The sequence below is a fragment of the Pseudophryne corroboree genome, chromosome 9 (assembly GCF_028390025.1).
Source record: "Pseudophryne corroboree isolate aPseCor3 chromosome 9, aPseCor3.hap2, whole genome shotgun sequence".
In the NCBI taxonomy this organism is placed as follows: domain Eukaryota; kingdom Metazoa; phylum Chordata; class Amphibia; order Anura; family Myobatrachidae; genus Pseudophryne; species Pseudophryne corroboree.
In genome coordinates, this window is record NC_086452.1 from 382669286 (window position 1) to 382688480 (window position 19195).

At 49.2% G+C, this 19195-nt stretch overlaps 1 long non-coding RNA gene across 2 annotated transcripts in view; it reads right to left on the minus strand.

The window, feature by feature from the left end:
- The window catches only part of LOC134957060 (uncharacterized), a 66528-nt gene that overhangs the window by 22734 nt on the left and 24599 nt on the right, over positions 1-19195 (minus strand). The window contains exons 1-2 of one of the 2 annotated variants that reach the window (XR_010186422.1): positions 9429-9515; positions 3070-3218 (exon numbers count right to left, since the gene is read on the minus strand). This is a non-coding gene — a long non-coding RNA (uncharacterized LOC134957060). Of the gene's footprint in view, positions 1-3069; positions 3219-9428; positions 9516-19195 lie in introns of those variants that run through there. The other variant, XR_010186423.1, reaches the window with a different exon arrangement.

A 19195-nucleotide genomic window follows, 5' to 3' on the forward strand; every position in this document is an offset into this window, starting at 1 on the left:
CCACGGGTGGGGGAGGGGCAGGTGCGGGGATGTTGCGGATGGGTGAAGGGTTCCAGAGGTGCTGTGGGATGGGAAGGGGTGGTGGTGCCGGGGGTGGGGTAGGGGGTCCGGAGGCGCCGCGGGTGGGGGAGGGGCAGGTGCGGGTGGTGCAGCAGATGGGGAAGGGGGTCCGGAGGCGCTGCAGGTGGTGGAGGGGCGGGTATGGGGGTGCCGTCGGTGGGGGAGGGGTGGGGGAGGGGGGGGGACCGCGGATGGAGGCGGGTGTCTGCAGATGCTGCGGGTGGAGGGGGGGCAGGTGTGGGGGGAGACATATATGGGGGGTGGATGGTGGAGGGGATCTGGAGGTGCTGTGGGTGTTGGAGGGGCGGGGGAGTGGGAGCCGCGGGTGGTGTAGCGGGTCTGGAGGCACAGCGTGTGGGGGAGGGATGGGGTGCCGCATGTGGTGTAGGGGAAGGTGCGGAGTTGTGGTGCATTGGGGAGGGGTCTGAAGGCACTGCGGGTACTGTACCTGCCAAAAAGGTAGTTGGAGGGTATGCAGTAACAGGGCCAGGACAGGGGTGACAGGGTCAGAACAGGGGTGACAGGGCCAGTACAGGGGTGACAGGGTCAGAACAGGGGTGACGGGGCCAGGACAGGGGTGACGGGTCAAGGACAGGTGTGACGGGGCCAGGACAGAAATGACAGGGACAGGATAGGCGTGACAGGGCCAGGGTAGGGGCGGCAGGGCCAGGATAGGGTTGACAGGGCAAGCAGAGGGGTGACAGGGCCAGGATAGGGGTAACAGGGCCAGGATAAGGGTGACAGGGCCAGGATAAGGGTGAAAGGGCCAGGATAGGGATGACAGGGCCAGGATAAGGGTGACAGGGCAAGGCCAGGGGTGACAGGGACATGACAGAACACAGGGCACGGGAGAGATTGGTATTAGGGACAAAACAGTGGTGACAGACAGATGTGTCTTACCGGAGTCACTGCTGCTGGCTGCTGCTGTTCCACTCCAACCTGTTGGGATCTGCTGCTGCTGGAGACTTGGCATGGCTGACATCCCCCCCCCCCCCCACTCCTCAGTCACACACCGCGGACCTCGCGCGGCTGCCGGGCACTGTGGTAAGGGGAGACTGGGAGTGACTGGTTAGCCCCCATGAGATGCTGCAGCTGGAGGGAGGAGGGGGTCGGAGCCTGCAAGCAGCGCGGACTTCTGCAGCGCTGCCCGCCGGCTAAAGTGTGAGAAGGAGTTGGGCGCACCTCACTGCGGGCGGCAGCGTTGCAGCTAGTGGTGGGGTTGCCGGGGCAGGAGATAACAGAGGCAGTACGAACCTGCACAGCGGCAGGTGCCCCACAAAACTGCAGCTAAGAAGCGTGGAGTGTGCCAGAAAGTGACGTTCCTCCGCGCCAGAGAGCCCCTGCTGAGTATGCTGATGTGGGGGGTCTGTACGACATACCCCCTCACACACACCCATACCTCCCAACTGTCCCGATTTTCGAGGGACAGTCCCATTTTTTTGGGTCTGTCCCGCTGTCCCACCCGCGGGCCACAGTGTCCCGTGGTGGGGGGTGGGCAGTTGGGAAGCTCCTGTACTCGCTGTTCTGCTTAGCAGAGCAGCGGTGAATAGATGCTGTGCGCATGCGCACAGCGTCTGTTTAGTGGAGACAGGAGGAGAGGGGGCATCAGGGGGTACGGATTGAGGGGGGGCCCGGCAGCAGAGCCGGATTAAGGGGGGGCCCAGGGGATACGTACCCCGGGCCCCACAGTTTAAGGGGGCCCCCCGGCTGGAGTAGCTCTGTCCCAGCTCTGAAGCTCCCCCGTCCTGCCAGCAACAGCAGCAGCATTGTGCTACAGTCAGCACACGCTGCTGCATGTTGGCAGGTCTGTGGTGTTGCAGGGAGGCAGCAGCCTCCCTGCTTTCTTCTGCATGTGCGGGTGTGTAGGGGGGAGCGACCACCCCCTCTAGATTTACCCCTAGCTGAGGGGGCCAAAATCCCATGTAAAAAAAACAATAATCTGGAATTTGCATAAGGGGGCGTGGCCACGTGACCCACAATTAGGCCACGCTCTGAACCCGCAGCAGGCACAGCAATGAGATAGGGCCACCCTGTCTCAAGTGCCCTGGGCCCCCGACTCATAATCCACCCCTGGGGGCATGCCAGCAGCTCACAGAGCGCTGGGCATGCCCACTCACTGACGAAAACGGGGCGTGGCTCGCGATCGTGGGTCCTCCCGCGAAGCCATGCACCTTTTTCGCTGCGCGTGTGTCCCTTCTTCTGCCTGAAGAAAGCTGGGAGGTATGCACCCCTGTCTGCCTGAAGAAAGCTGGGAGGTATGCACCCCTGCCTGTGCCATGCCCATACCATCTGCTTCTGCTCCTAGTCTCCTATAGATTTGCCCAGATCTGTGACTCATTTGACTAACTCCGCCCAGTGTTGTGACTCCGCCCAGCGTTAGCAAATAAGGCACAAAGTCACAGATCTGGGCTAATATATAGGAGATGATGCAATTCAACCCAGCCCACCTAGTGGTCACCTGAATCTCCCCTTCAGTAGGTGAGGGGGAGGAGGGAGGTGGGGGATTGCAGGTTAGGGTGCACTAGCCTGAAGCTTTGCGTAGGGTGCAGAGAGATCTTGCACCGGCCCTTGTTGTAAGTATGCATCTACTTTACAAGAAAAGTTTTATATATATCCTGAAGACAGGTTGTAATAAACCCAAAATGTTGATATTGATGGAGTTATGAGCCTCTTTCCTTTATGAACATCCAAGTCCACTGAGTGCCGTCCTCTGTGCATGCTGTATGATTTCTCTCTGACTGGCACCTTGGCGAGCTGTCTCAATATGGGAGTGCCGACCATTTGGATCATAGAATTTGACGTAACATAGAATTTGACGGCAGATAAGAACCACTTGGCCCATCTAGTCTGCCCATATATATAGCAGCACAGACGTACGGCACTCACAACCACTTGTAAAGAATGACTACAGCTTGATTGCTTATAACTTTTTTTTTGCTTATAACAACGTTTCAAACTCTACTATGAGTTTTTCTTCAGGTTAACATACAGAACAAGAAAACAACTCACCTTAAATCCCCTCTAACAAACATGCTGTAGCCCAGTGATTGGCGGCGCTCCCGGGCGCGGGAGTCCCGGCCCGGGTCTCTGGCACCGGCAAGTGACGTCACCGCGTATGAACGCGGCGCACGCTGTACACACGTCCCATCGCTCCCACTCTGTAATGCAAAACCAAGCATAATGTTACCATGGCAACCTTATACTGCAAGGTGCCATAGCAGTATTTTTACATCAACATCAATGTTAACAACGTAGTAAGATCAACACGTATGGCACATTAATGAACTACCAAAGATACATACATTTTGCCTCACCAATAATGGGACAATATACCCCAAAAGATTTTCCAGAATATAGACTGATAACCATGTATAAGTAATAAATAGTAATACTGGTCACTACATGATGCTAGTCAGCTTGAATATTACAAAAAAAAAAAGAATAAATCCCACCATGATAGTTCAAACTGAATTGGCAATAGAGATCTTGTTGCTCCATAGAACACCCTCATCATCAGCAACTAGATTGAATTATTAGTATTTTTAATTTACATCAACATTTTGCTGTAATCTCAATTGTAATTCAGCCACCTATTGGTTAAATTAAGATTGCCCCTAAGAAAACCCAGCGTTAGCAAATGAGGCACAAAGTCACAGATCTGGGCTAATATATAGGAGATGATGCGTATTGGGGGTACTGTGTAATGGTAATGTGTACTGGCATAATGTGTACTGGCAGCCCTACAATGTGACATAATGTGAACTAGGGCACTACTATGGTTCATAAAATAAACTAGGGCACTACTATGTGGCATAACATTAACTGAGGGACTACTTTTTCTCAGAAAATCAACTAGGCACTATTATGGGGCATACAATTAACAATTGCTGCAGAGAGGTGTCTCTCTAGAAGCTTTGGGACAGGGGGGCCTTGAAAATGTTGCTATGGGGCCCCCAAAGTTCTGGCTACGCCCCTGGTTTATTTAAGCCTCTCAGCCCAAACCCTGCAGTTACAGTTCAGGTTTTAAGTATATCCATGCTTGAATCCATCTGGTAGCAAATTGACTGAGATACTAGGTCACCTGTGTTCAAGCATGGATAGCCTTAAAACCTGGACTGTAATAGCGGAGTTTGGCGAACTCAGGTAACAATGGTCCCATTTAGAAGATCTAAAGGGAAAAAATGGTAGTGATGTATTATAATTAAAATTTTGTGAGTGTATACAAACACTGACATCAAAAATATAAAAATAAACCAAAATAAGTGTCCTAAATCCACTCCCCTGAAATGCGGTGGTGTAATTGGGCTACCCTCTCCACTACTGGATCTATTGAGAGATATTAGGGTTCATCTGTCTAATCTTACTTCCATTAGGTGACTGCCTTGTATTTATGCGACTCCGTTCCTATTTATATATAGTATTACAATTATTCCATGATGGTTTCCTTTTCTTTACATGGAAATATGATCAGGTCCAAAACACTACTTTAAAAGGAGATTTATGGTAGACTTACCATGATTAAATCTCTTTCTGCGAGGTACACTGGATTCCACAGGGAATACATTGGGGGTGTAGAGTTGGATCTTGATCCGAGGCACCAACATGCTAAAGTTTTGACTGTTCCCAGGATGCATTGCACCGCCTCCTCTATAACCCCGCCTCTAGGCACTGGAGCTAATTTTCGTTAATCAGTCCAATGCAGTAGCAGGTAAAAGAGACGGTAGATGTTAGTCACATAGAACCACATTCTCACGACAGGAGAAGGAACTAGCGGCTAATGCCATACAAACCTAAAGAAGCTAAGTGCGTCAGGGTGGGCGCTCTGTGGAATCCAGTGTACCTCGCAGAAAGAGATTTAACCATGGTAGGTCTATCATAAATCTCCTTTTCTACAGCGGGGTACACTGGAATTCCTGGGAGGCGGAACTTTCAAAGGCATAGAACCTGATGAACATGTTCACTGAGGACCACGTAGCCGCCTTGCACAATTGTTCAGTGGACGTGCCTCGGTGGACCGCCCAAGAAGGTCCAACAGACCGAGTAGAATGGGCTTTAATAGCAGCAGGAGCTGGAAGGCCAGCCTGTGCATAGGCTTGTGCAATCACCATTCTAATCCATCTGGCCAAGGTTTGCTTATTCGCAGGCCAGCCAAGTTTGTGAAAACCAAAAAGTACACAAAGGGTATCTGACCTCCTGAGGAAGGCAGTCAGACCGCTCTTTGTACGACAAACCAGAAGAGATAAAGGCGGGAACCACAATCTCTTGGTTAAGATGAAAAGATGATACCACCTTAGGTAGATAACCAGGGCGAGTTCGAAGAACTGCCCAGTCCCGGTGAAAAATCAGAAAGGGTGGACAACAGGACAAAGTGCCTAAGTCCGACACCCTCCTAGCAGAGGCAATAGCCAGTAAAAACATGACCTTAAGCGTGAGACATTTAAGGTCCACATACTCAAGAGGTTCAAATGGAGACTCTTGTAGGGCATTTAAGACAAAAGACAGATCCCATGGAGCCACAGGTGGGACATAGGGAGGCTGAATCCGTAAAACACCCTGAGTGAAAGTATGAACGTCAGGAATAGATGCAATTTTCCTCTGAAACCACACCGACAAGGCAGATATATGAACCTTGAGGGAGGCCAGACGAAGGCCTAAATCTAGGCCTTGTTGCAGAAAAGCCAAGTGAAGTAAGAGTTCCAGACCCTGTAATAAATCCGTGCAGAAGCCAGTTTGCGGGCCTTCAGCATAGCTTGAATAACCGCCTCAGAGAATCCCTTGGCCCTCAGGAGTGAAGCTTCAAGAGCCACGCCGTCAAAGTCAGTCTGGCCAGGTCTGGATAGACACAAGGGCCCTGAACGAGGAGATCTGGGAATTGAGGAAGTAGAAGAGGACGCTATATTGATAGACCCTGCAGGTCTGAGAACCAATGCCGTCTGGAGTGACTGGAAGTAGTATTCCTCCTTCTTGCTTGAACTTCCGTAGTACCCTGGGCAGGAGTGACACTGGAGGGAACACGTATGGCAGCCTAAAGTTCCATGTAATTGCCAGTGCATCCACGAATGCTATATGAGGATCCCTTGTCCTTGATCCGAAGACCGGAACCTTGTGATTGTGTCGAGACGCCATCAGGTCTACATTTGGTATGCCCCACTTGTCCACTAGGAGTTGAAATACTTCCGGATGAAGACTCCACTCTCCTTCATGAATGTCCTGACGACTGAGGATATCCGCTTCCCTGTTGAGGACTCCGGGGATGAACACTGCCGATATTGCTGGCAGATGGCATTCCACCCAACGGAGGATTTTTATACTTCCATCATTGCTATGTGGCTTCGAGTGCCGCCTTGATGCTTTATGTACACCACTGTGGTGGTGTTGTCTGATTGTTCTTGAACAGGCCTGTTCTGTACTAGAGGCAGGTCCAGTGTCAACGCATTGAACACCGCCCGCAATTCAAGAATGTGACAAATAAACCTCCGGAGTCAAGGAGATCATTTGAGACCTGATTCGATGAGGTAGGCCATCCCACTTGGAAAGGATTAACCTCTGCAGAGGGCGGGAATGAAATTGAGTGTACTCTACCATGTCGAAAGCCGACACCATGAGGCCTAGTACTTGCATCGCCGAGTGTATCGACACTCTTGGGCGAGAGAGGAAATATCTGATCCTGTCCTGAAGTTTCAGAACTTTCCCTGGAGACAAAAACAATCATCGGCTGTGTGTGTCCAGTAGTGCCCCCAGGTGCACCATGCTCCGAGCAGGGACCAGCGAGGACTTTTTCCAGTTGACGAGCCACCCATGGGCTTGTAGGAATTGTACCATCAGTTCCAGATGACTGAGGAGAACCTCTTGGGAGTTCGCCAGGATCAGCAAGTCGTCAAGATACTGTAGGATCCGGATTCCCTGATGGCGGAGAAGAGCTGTCATCACGGCCATGACCTTGGTGAAGATCCGAGGGGCCGTGGCCAATCCAAAAGGCAGTGCCTGGAATTGATAATGTAGGCTGCCAATATCAAACTGCAGATATTGCTGATGCGACATGGCAATAGGAATATGCAGGTAAGCATCCTGTATGTCCAGGGATACCATATAGTCTTCGGGTTCCATGGCCAGCATTATAGAGCGCAGAGTTTCCATACAGAATTTGGATACTCTCACAAACTTGTTCAATGATTTGAGGATGAGTATAGGCCGGAAGGACCCATTTGGCTTCGGAACTAGAAACAGAGTCGAATAGTATCCCCTGCCTCTCTGAGACAGAGGAACCGGCACTACCACTCCTGTATCCAGGAGGGACTGCACAACCAAGTGTAGAGCTTGCGCTTTTAATGGTTTCGCAGGGATAACCGTTGTGCAAAACTGGTGAGGGGGACGTCTCTTGAAAAAGATTGCGTACCCATGAGAGACAACTTCTCGCACCCAGGCATCCGAAGTGGTCTTTAACCAGGCCTGGGCGAACTGCAGAAGTCAGCCTCACACCCTGGGGTTCCCCCGGGGGGGAGTCCCGCCCCAAAATGCGCAGGCTTGTCTTGTTTGGAAGCAGACTGACGGGCGGCTCAGGATTGTTTAGATTTAGGCTTAGTGGTTTTGGAAGCACGAGCATGTGGCGGATATGCCTGACCCTTTGCTTTCCCTGGAGGTCGAAAGGAACGAAAGGTGGTACTCTTAGCCTTCGGAGCAGAAGGATTAGTATTTGGGAGACACGCAGTCTTGGCAGTAGCCAAGTCAGTTACAATCTTGTTCAGATCCTCCCCAAATAGGATCTCTCCCTTAAAAGGGAGCACCTCCAAGGTCTTTTTAGAGTCCAGGTCAACCACATAATTTGACGAGCCAGGATAGACGTAGTAGATGCCTGCATCAGAGGCCGCCTCCTGAATATAGTGGGAGGCTGTGGTAATATAAGACAAATATTGTCTGGCAGTGTCAGAAAAATCCTGAGGCAGCTCATCCTCAATTGCCTGAAACCATGTTTCAATTCCTTTCGCAGCCTAGGAGGCTGCCATAGTGGGTCTATGTACCGCACCAGTAAGGGAGTAAATAGACTTCAGGCATCCCTCCACATGCTTATCTGTCGGTTCCTTCAGTGAGGTGACAGTGGTGACAGACTGATTAGATGACACCACAAGACGGGCGACATGAGCGTCCACAGGTGGTGGAGTTTCCCACTTGTTACTCAACTCTGCAGGGATAGGATAACGAGCTAGCATCTTTTTTAGACAGGAAAAATTTCTTTCCTGGAGACGACCAGAATTCCTGACGTATGTCAATTAAATGGTCAGAATGTGGTAAGACTACCTTAGCAACCTTCTGACGTTTGAACTTATCAGGTTTCTTAGACGCAGTAGTAGGCTCAATGTCATCATCTATTTGAAGAATTAGCTTTATAGTCTCCACTAGGTCAGAAACATCAACCTGGGTTGTAGATTCCTCATCAGAAGCAACTGTATCAGTGTCTGACGGATCAGTATATTCTCCATCCTCATCGGAAGAATTATCCAAAATATTAGTGGATTGTGAGGAAGAAATGGCCCGTTAAGATGACCCCTTGGCCCCAGAGGAGCGTGGGGTAGACTTTTGTCTAACCAAGGATTGATTTAATTTTTGTAATTGGGTAGACAGAATATCCGCCTAGGGCGGATTAACTACAGGGACAATATGTGGCTGCAATGGCATTGGAGATCCCACAGGGGGCGTAAGACGTGTCACAAGTGTACTCAGCATACTTGAGAACGCTGCCCAAGGTGGGTCCTGATTGGCCACAGGTGTTGCAGGTTGAATGGGTGTATGGCACTCAGCTCCTGAGCCAGCAGCTAAAACTACCCCCTCAGGTAAATCCGTGGCGCTAGTACTGCAGGATGCAGAAGCGTTCGCGGATTTCCGGCCATGTGTGGCAGACATTATAAGGAATGTAGCCTCAGGGCGTAACAGTACAATATAACTAGACAAATACAATACCTGCAAAAAACCCCTATGTCATGTGACAGTAAACACAGGACACAAAACAGAGGATTTAAGCGGTATGAAGTGACTGAAATACACAGTGAAAATACCAAATTTTATATTCTGTGTAACACTATACAATTAAATATATATATAGATATATATATATAGACACAGTATCCTTCCCCACCTGTGGCTCAGGTGTTAGCAGCAAAGGAAATGAGGCGGCACTCCATGGGCTTATGCAAAAATCGTAATTTGTATTCAAAACATAGTGATATCAAAGTAACATCGTGTCAATCAAATCAAAAACATGAGGGGGGGCAAGTATCTTACGACGTTTCAAGGCATCGCAGCCTTTTCATCAGGTAAGGTGACCCCTGTGCTGTGAGATAGAAAAGAACCAAACCAACAGACGAAACACTCACCTGTTAAATAGCGTGGTGTGCAGGAGAAAGGTGATCCCGGCGTCTGTGTCCGGGACTTCCGGGAGAGTCACGTGAGCGGCTCCCCTGTGACGTGCTATGTTGCTAGGCAACGCACATAAACTGTGGCAGGCGCCGGGAAAACCTGTCAGTGATAGAAACAATGATCGTGAGTAGAGGCATGCAGTTTGCATGCCATGCCCAGCAGGAATAGTGCTGTGGAGTTACTGGTGACATGTGTGCAGAAGATTTGCAGAGATTAAAAGGATTTAAAACATTACTAGCAGGGGGGGGTGTGGCCTGGAGGCTGGTGGAGCAGGCTGTGTTTTGTGAGAGCTCTCAGGGATCTGAGAGTTTAAGCCCTAAAAACACAGAACCCGCAAGAGATATCGGCCCAAAACATCTGATATACCCCCCTGGAGTGTTGGAGCAGGTGGCGAGTACGAGCTGCGGAATCGGGGAGCCGGTTTTCTGGCTCCCGCGGATTGCGGCCTACTCGTCGCCCAGAAGCCGGGGCCTAAATTACACGCTGTCCCCCGGCCGGGTGGACGGCCTGCTTGGGGCGCTAGACGGACCCGCCGAGACCCTGATGCCCACGGGGACATCACTGCTAGCCGCACCAGGACCCTGACCGGCTGATCAGGGGAGACAGGAGCCCGGACGGCTGCGGGAAAGTGCTCCTCGAAGCGCGAACGGCGGCCATCTTGAAAGGAGAAGAGAGTGGAGACGAAGTAGCGGTGGACCGGAGGAAGAGCCCGGCGGCCCTCTGAGGTGAGAGTCTTACTGCGGCTGATATACGGGGGTGGCAGAGCAAATCCCCCACAGGCAGGGACACCACCCAGAAAGATCACAGGCCCGGCCGGAGCTCCCCTCCTGCCTGTTAGGTGGACGGTGTCTGGGTAATCAAAAGGAGTACCACCCTCAGTTACTGCTGTACCGAAGATAGCGGGGGTACACCCGGAGGGTCGGATTCCCCTGGAGCGGAGGCAGAGGCCCCCCCTGCGACCGAGTTCTGACCTGCCGGGAGCCTGCACTTGGCGGTGGACCCAGTGAGCCGTGGCCCTCTGCGGGTCCGCCCGCGGCTGTAGGTGGCCCGTGAGAGGGAACGGGTGAGCGGCGCAGACCGCAGCACTTAGAAGAAGCCCATCACTGACCCTATGACCTGGGGACGCATCACTCAGCAGCCTGATTCCGTTCCCTGAGGCAGGAGAGCACACCGGGTTTCGCACTTGGCCGCACCAAAAAGGGCCCCCTTGCTACAAGCTATAACACCCCCCCGGGGGTCTCCGGGTCTGACCCGGCCCTCTCATATCCTGTGGCTTAGACCTGAGTGGACCCGGGCTACTCGGAACACGGGACTGAAAGTTTCCCCTAGTGCTATATATGCCCATGAAAGAAGATGGCTAGTCAATTAACCTTGCCAGTCCTGCTCATGCCAATGTAAACCGAGCAGCATCTCCTACCCATGCCATTATCTACGTGACATCCTGGTGTTCTTGGAGACAGTGATCCCTCCAACCCTTTAATAATATACGAGAGTGGCAGCGCCGCACTAGCCTTTCCTGGTCATAGTATGCCGTCCAGACGCAGCAAGCCGTCAAAGCCTGCGCAACAGTTGTCATTTTTCAAGTCCTCCCCGAGGATGTCGGGTCTTAAAACCACTGAGGCCTCTGCAGCGGACAAGGTTCCACAAACTCCCCCCCCCCCTCCTGGAGGTACCCCCTCACTCTACCAAAACGGCTACAAGCCTAGATAAAATTGGTGATGGCGATGCCCTGACTGTGGGCACTATGAAAATACTCCTGTCACGCTTTAAAGAGGACGTAGCAGCGGAGTTCCGTGCCACATTAACGACGTGTCAACAATCCATAGATGACTTAGGGGGGCGCACAGACCATCTGGAAACCAAAATGGAAGAGGTCGTGGGGTCCCATAACAGCTTACTGGACTCCCATGATGCCTTGGAGGCAGAAGTGAAACTTCTACGGGACAAGGTCACGGAGTTGGAGGACAGATCGCGTCGGAGCAATCTTAAATTACGTGGAGTCCCCGAATCTGTGTCAAACAGCAGTCTGCACGATTATGCAGTGGCCCTATTTAAAGCTCTATTACCAAAATCCCCGCCGGCGGACTTTCTTATAGACCGAATACACAGATTACCAAAGGCTAGGGCGGCCCCAGGAGATGCGCCTAGAGACGTCCTAATGAAAATGCACTATTTTCATGTCAAAGAGGCCCTTCTGAAGGCATCCAGACCGACGTCAGACAACTCTTCAGCTCTTCAAGGCCTTCAACTCTTCGGAGACTTGTCTGCAGCCACTCTCTTCAAACGACGCTCCTTTTATCCAGTTACAGCAGCCCTTAGAAAGGCGGATATCCCGTATCGCTGGGGATTCCCTACCAAGCTGCTGATTCATAGGGATGGCTCCACTGTCGCTATCTCAACCGCAGATGAAGGAGCAAAATTGCTTAAATCCTGGAACATTGCGGAACCCACAGTGGACTCCTCACCCCGTCGACTTCAGCAGGACTGGTCCGCAGTGAAGTGAGGTGGCCTGCTGAGGTGTGAGCAACCTCTACAGATGTTACCTTTCTAAAGGTCGAAGACTCTGGGGACTCCTCCATTATAAATATTCGAGTTTAATAAGTTGGTTGAGCTGCTGGAGAGACTCTAATGACTCTTCTAAGTATATACTATGTTTCCAGGTTAGACCGGTCATGGTATGTAATATCTGCTCCTTATTGGTCATTTGCATATAAAAGTTTCTATATGCCCTGACATCGCCAGGATGTCTAAATGTTTGTATAGTTTACAGTATTAAGTAGGGCAATGGGTAGGTGTTTTGCCACTAACCCCCCCTTTAGCCTACACAGCCGCCATTTATATGGCGACTGGTTATGATCTCAAGGGAGATCAATTCAGTTTAATTTTTTCAATTATTTCCTTTTTGTCTGTCTTCCTCTCCCCAGATATGTTTCCCCCTCCCTATCAGGTATGTCAGTTTAAGCATGGAAAAAGGTCAATGGAATTAACAGCTCCATTTGCAAAGGACTATGGTTAACATAGTCTCAATTAATGCCAAAGGTCTGAACTCCCCTCAAAAACGAAGAGTAGCCTTAAACTCTTTTTATAAGCTCAAGGCACAGGTGGTGGCAGTGCAGGAGACACACTTCCAGAGCCATAACCCCCCCTCCTTCACTAATTCCCGTTTCCCCCATTGCCATATGGCTAACGGACCCACCAAAAAGGCTGGCGTGGCTATCCTTATAGCACAGAACTGCCCGTTTGATCTGGCTAATAAATATGAGGACCCAGAAGGGAGATACCTGATCTTAGTAGGCAAATTGGATAATGTAGAGACTACTCTAGTCTCTTGTTATGCGCCCAATACCAAACAAATTCCATTCCTTAGAGCCTTCTGTAGAAGGCTCAAGGAACACTCTAAGGGAGCCCTTCTGATACTAGGTGATTTCAATATGGTACTGGACCCTGTAATAGACCGCTCACGTCCGACCCGGGCCCTTCGCAGCAACACGCCCCAGGGTCCTTCAGGCAAATTTAGCCAATTGCTGGCTGAGTATGCGCTGTACGATGTCTGGAGGGCCAAACACCCGTCAGAAAGGGATTATACTTTTTATTCCCACGTACATAGTTCATATTCGCGAATAGACTTAGTACTAGCTGATAGGTGGACTTTAGCAGCGGTCAGCAAGATAGAGATATTACCTATGTCCTGGTCCGACCACTCCCCACTTATTATTACCTGGGACGTTGGTAAGAGCATAGTCCCACACGGCCCCTGGAGAATGGGTCAACATTTACTGGCACACCCAGAGGCACACCAGGCCATCCAGCACTCGCTAGACTCATATCTAACTACCAACCAACCAGGGGACACATCTGTTCTCTGAAAGCAGTGATCAGAGGTACTGCGATTCAGATTGCATCTAGACTTAAAAGGGAAAGTAGGAAAAAACGAGAATCGGCAGAAAGAGAAGCCGCAAGGTTAGAGGCAGCACACAAAATCAACCCCGATAACAAATCTCTCTTTAAGCAACTCCTTATCGCGCGCGACAAAGTGAACACGTTTGCCTTAACCGAGGTACACCGTAACCTGAGAAGACTAAACCAAACGTATTATAGGCTTGGCAATAGAGCGGGACGACTATTGGCGCGCAAGCTAAGAGGACGTAGAGCCAAGGAACGCATACATGCTGTTCATACGTCCTCCGGAGTCAAAGTGACCGACCCGATTGAAATAGCAAACGCATTCGCAGATTATTATTCGCAGTTGTATAACCTGGCAGATGATCCTGGCACGCCTCAGCCCACTTTAACAGATATCACGGGTTTTTTGAGCGGGTTGTCGCTGCCCACTATAGATGCCCAAGCTCGGGATTCCCTGAGCGCCCCCTGGCGGCTCGATGAAGTCGAAGCAGCCATAGACCTATGCCCGGCAAATAAAGCCCCCGGTCCTGACGGATACCCTTCTAGCTTTTACAAAACTTTTAAATCAACTATTGCCCCGCTCCTGACATCGGTCTATAATGAAGCTTCGGACTCCACGCGCTTTCCGAAGGAAATGTTGGAGGCCAGAATAGTTGCCATCCCCAAACCAGGAAAATCCCCCGCAGTAGTTCAGAACTACTGCCCAATAGCATTGCTGAACACTGACCTTAAACTATTTGCTAAGATGGTTGCAAATAGGATCTCCCCTCTACTGCCAAGCTTAATTAATCCTGATCAGGTGGGGTTTGTTACGGGTAGGCAGGCGACGGATAACACACGTAGGGTGATTAATTTGGTTGACCGCTGCCAGGCCCGGGGCGACCCCCTCTTGCTTCTCTCTTTAGACGCAGAAAAAGCGTTCGACAGGCTCCACTGGGATTACCTAAGAGTTACCCTAACTCACTTTGGGTTTGCAGGTAGAATACTTGACTCAATTCTAGCTCTGTACTCGTCACCCTCAGCTTCGGTTTTTTTAAATGGGTGTAACTCCTCTTCATTTAATATTACTAATGGGACCCGGCAGGGATGCCCATTATCACCCCTTATTTTTGTGCTAGCGGTGGAGCCTCTGGCAGAGAAAATTAGGAAGCTAGTCTCAATTGTCGGTCCAGAGATAAGAGGGATACCATATAAAATTTGCCTTTTTGCAGACGACATTCTAGTGTGTCTCAGTGAGCCTGAAACGTCCCTGCCTCATTTACACCACCTTCTAGACTCCTATACAGCCGTATCCTATTACAAACTGAACACTGCTAAGACTGAAGCCCTCCCCTTGAATATCCCGGATAGTACTCTTAGTCGTTTGAAAAATGACTATAAGTACGCATGGCAACTTAGATCGATTAAATACCTGGGTGTTCATATATCCAGGGGACGGGACCTGATAGGATGCAACTATGACCCATTATTCCGTGCATTTGAATTAATAATTAAAGACTGGATGATGCAGGAGGTCTCCTGGGTCGGGCGAGTGGCGGCTGCAAAAATGGTCCTCTTACCAAAGTTGATGTACCTCTTTCGTACCATCCCTAGGGCTTTCCCCAAAGATGTCTGTAACAGATTCAATCGTTTATTAACTAAATATATATGGGGGGGCTCTAAGCCGAGGATAGCGAAATCCACTTTAAGTGCGCCAAAATGTGCAGGTGGTGTTGCATATCCAGACCTAGAGAGATACCATACCGCTTGCTTACTCACCCAAGCAAGAGATTGGTGCACTCAGGACAATAAGAAACCTTGGGTATCCCTGGAAACGGACGCAATGCACCCCTTCACCTTATCGGATTTGTTATGGTTACCCACAAATTTAGTTCCAGCTAGAGTTGCGGAATGCCCAGCGGTACATGCAACTCTGATGGCATGGAAGGAGGCAATTAGGTATCTCCCTTCTGGCACCCTGCCCTCCCCGCAGTTGTCCCTCCTTACTATTGCATTATTGATCCCAGATATGCAATTGACCCATTGGCAATACCTAGGCCTTATCACGCTAAAAGATATCCTCCGGGAGGGCTTAATAGCTCCCTTTTCCCTACTTCAAGACCAGTTTCAGGTTCCCAAACAAGATTTCCATAAATATTTGCAAGTGCGGCATTGGTTTCAAAGTTGCACACCGAGGCGAATCCCACACACCGACCTCCCCAAAATTATGATGTCACTTCTAGTTCCCAGGAGCAACAGGGGAGGAATATCCCGGTGGTACCAGCACCTCGTGACCAAGTCTCAGCATGGGGTCTTCCCCGCGCAGACTAAATGGGAGAGAGACCTCCCTGCTGTATTTACCGAAGATATATGGAAGGGTATCTTTAATTCCTGCTTTAGAATCTCGAAATGTGTAAACCATTCCGAAATGTACTATAAATTGATTCATAGGGTATACTTAACACCAGACCGTATGCATAAAATCTGGCCTGAGATTTCTGCTAGCTGTTGGAGGAATTGTGGGAGGGTGGGAGATATTCTACATATATTCTGGCTATGCCCAGTGATTAGAACGCTCTGGAAGGAGGTGTTCTTACTAATTTCCCACATATTGGGAGAGGTCCTTTTGCCCGACCCCCTTTTGGCACTCTTCCACTATACTAAGAAGGCGATGTCTGGCAGTGATAGATATCTTCTAGGACATATCCTTATAGCATCCAAAGCCGCCATCGCCGCTAAATGGAAAACAGCACTCATCCCCAGTATCTCCATGATAGAAAATAAAGTTCATCAACACTATATATTTGAAACTGCCGAGGGCAGATACTCTCCTGAGAATACCGCAATAGGTAAGAAATGGATCCAATGGTCCCGATACAGGGAGAGTCTAGATCAGCTGGGTAACCCTAAGGCTCCACTAGATATACCAGACCTTTCCGTGCTTTGTTCCCCAGTGTATACCGAGGATTAAGTATCTAAGTGATGAGTACTTCTTGTCTTTTTGCATTTCTCCTTTCTTAAGGTAGTATGACTTTATTGTTATATAAAGATATTCCTGATATGTGTTTCCCCCCCCCTTGTATGTATTTGTTTTGTTTAATATCTGTCCCCTTAACCACAATCAGAACTTGTTTACCTATCTAAATATTTTGTTTATGTGATCTCTATGATAACCCAATAAAAATTCAATATTAAAAAAAAAAAAAACATTACTAGCAGCAGCTACACGGAAAGATACAGTGCAATGGCATTCAAAAACTCGTATAATTTATACAGCTTGTTTAAATATAAAATAATCATTACAACATTTAATGCCTACGAGTGTGTAATCAATGCAATAATTATTAAGTCACAAATTACTCGGCGTAGACGGTCATGGATCACAGGGCTGGAAAAAAAAGGTCAGCGGTCTTAGTCATCCAAAATAAGTCACAGCTTAGGCAGCATAAACTTTGCAACGTTTCGGCTTTTTATTAGCCTTTTTCAAGCAGCATAACCATATATATATATATATATATATATATATGTAAACAATTGCCGGCACTCTCTCCTTATTCAAACAGGTGGTCGGGTGCCTCCCAATTGGTCTCCCGACCACACAAACAATTGGAGCTAACGTGGCAATCACGGGACTTCAAAACATCTGAAGAACGGACACAGAGGTCTCTGCTTCAATCAATCAACTTTTTGATAATTTAATACCGTTGTCTGGATTAAAAGAATAACAGTAAAAAATCCATTAAATACCCTCTTACCTCACCCCGTACATCCACGCCATCGTCCCGGGCGCCGGGTCCTCTGACGACACCCATTTGCATTGCGCACTTAGTGTCTTCAGACTGTTGTCGTCCAGTCCATTATATACAGGTCCAGAGCTTACTTTTTTGTCAGACTTCTAGAACTGACATTAAAAAAATAATAATTTCTGTTTGATTCTAGATCAGGCATGTCCAAACTGTGGCCCTCCAGCTGTTGAGAAACTACACATCTCAGCATGCCCTGACACAGCTTTCACATTCTCTGACAGCAAAACTGTGTCAGGGCATGCTGGGATATGTAGTTTAACAACAGCTGGAGGGCCGCAGTTTGGACATGCCTGTTCTAGATGGTTCGTCCAACAACAAGGCTGTGCCATGGGGTCTTGCGTGGCCCCGGATTTTGCAAACAGCTATATGTTTGAGGTTGAGAGACAGGCCTTTTTCAGTGAGACTAGTATTGCTGAAAAAATTCAGTTCTTTGTACGTTATATCGACGATCTGTTGCTGGTGTGGCTGGGTACCAAGGAGGAGTTTGCCAACTTGATGACAGGGGTCAATGCCATGGACAGCACCATTAAATTTACGTATAACATGAGCACACATATTGGTAAATTTACTAAGATGGGAGTTCTATTTAAGATGGGATGTTGCCCATAGCAACCAATCAGATTCTACTTCTCATTTATCTAGCACCTTCTAGAAGATAATACCTGGAACCTGATTGGTTGCTATGGGCAACATCCCATCTTAAATAGAACTCCCATCTTAGTAAATTTACCCCATAGTGTTAATTATTTGGACGTTCAAATTTAATTGATAGAAGGCCGAATACGTACCGCATTATACAAAAAGGATACTGATCGCAACACTATCCTACATGGAACCAGCCCGCATCCCGTCTCTACGATAAAAGGACTACCCTTTTCCCAATTTCTACGTATACATCGTATTTCAGATGACATGAACAATACCATCAAGGAGATCGACATTATGATCAAGCAATTTCTGGTTAGGGGCTATAAGTATGATGAACTTATTAGGGCCAAAAATAAGGCTTTAGCGATTCCACGCACTAGAACTCTCATTCCAACTAGGACCATGAAGAAGCATGTTACCATTGTACTGGCTGTACTACCTGCAGCTTTATGGAGTATGGTGATTCATTCGCTCATCCTCATTCTGGGGAGCGGATCACCATACGCCAGGTACTCACCTGCAGTAGTACCCATGTTGTCTATATTATTCGCTGTCCTTGTGGTCTTCTCTATGTAGGGAAGACCACTAGACAGTTTAAAGAACGTATGGAGCTCCACAGGTCGGCCATACGCCAGGCTTTGGAGGGCGGTAAGAGTGGTCAAAATCAACCGGTGGCCCGACACTTTAAATCACAGAATCACGGGTTGGCCACATTGAGATATAAAATTATAGATTCGGTCCCCAAGAGGTTGAGAGGGGGTGATAGAGGAAAGGGCTTATTGCAGAAAGAGGCACGGTGGATACACCGTTTAAACACCATTGCTCCTAAAGGTCTCAATGAACAGCTTTCACTTAATTGTTTCTTATAGCCTATTTAGAGGACATCTGTAGTTGGTGTATCGTACTATATTTGTTGATGCTGGTTCAGGTATAATCATACACTTGGACCATACCATCTCCTATATAATAGCCCTGTGACTCTGTGCCTGGCCCTCTAACGCTGGGTGGAGTCACAGACCTGGGCGGACTTAGCAGCTCCTACCCTGTCCCAGTGTCAGCACACCACTAGCAGAAGGGAGCACCAGCCAGAGATTCCACCCACCATTCCCAGTGCACAGACGCCCCACACTGCCAGGTAAGCATGGCCACCCACCCAGCCTGGGGCCAGGACTGCCAACAGCCCTATCACCCTCAACCAAACATACCTCCCGACTGTCCTTATTTACCCAGCACAGTCCCCTTATTTTGGATCTGTCCCACCCGCGGCCACCAGTGTCCCACGTTGGGGGGGCCCTTGGGAGCCACCTGTCAATCACTGCTCTGCCTAACACAGCACCGTTGAATCGACGCTGTGCGCATGCGCACAGCGTCGATTTAATAGAGACAGA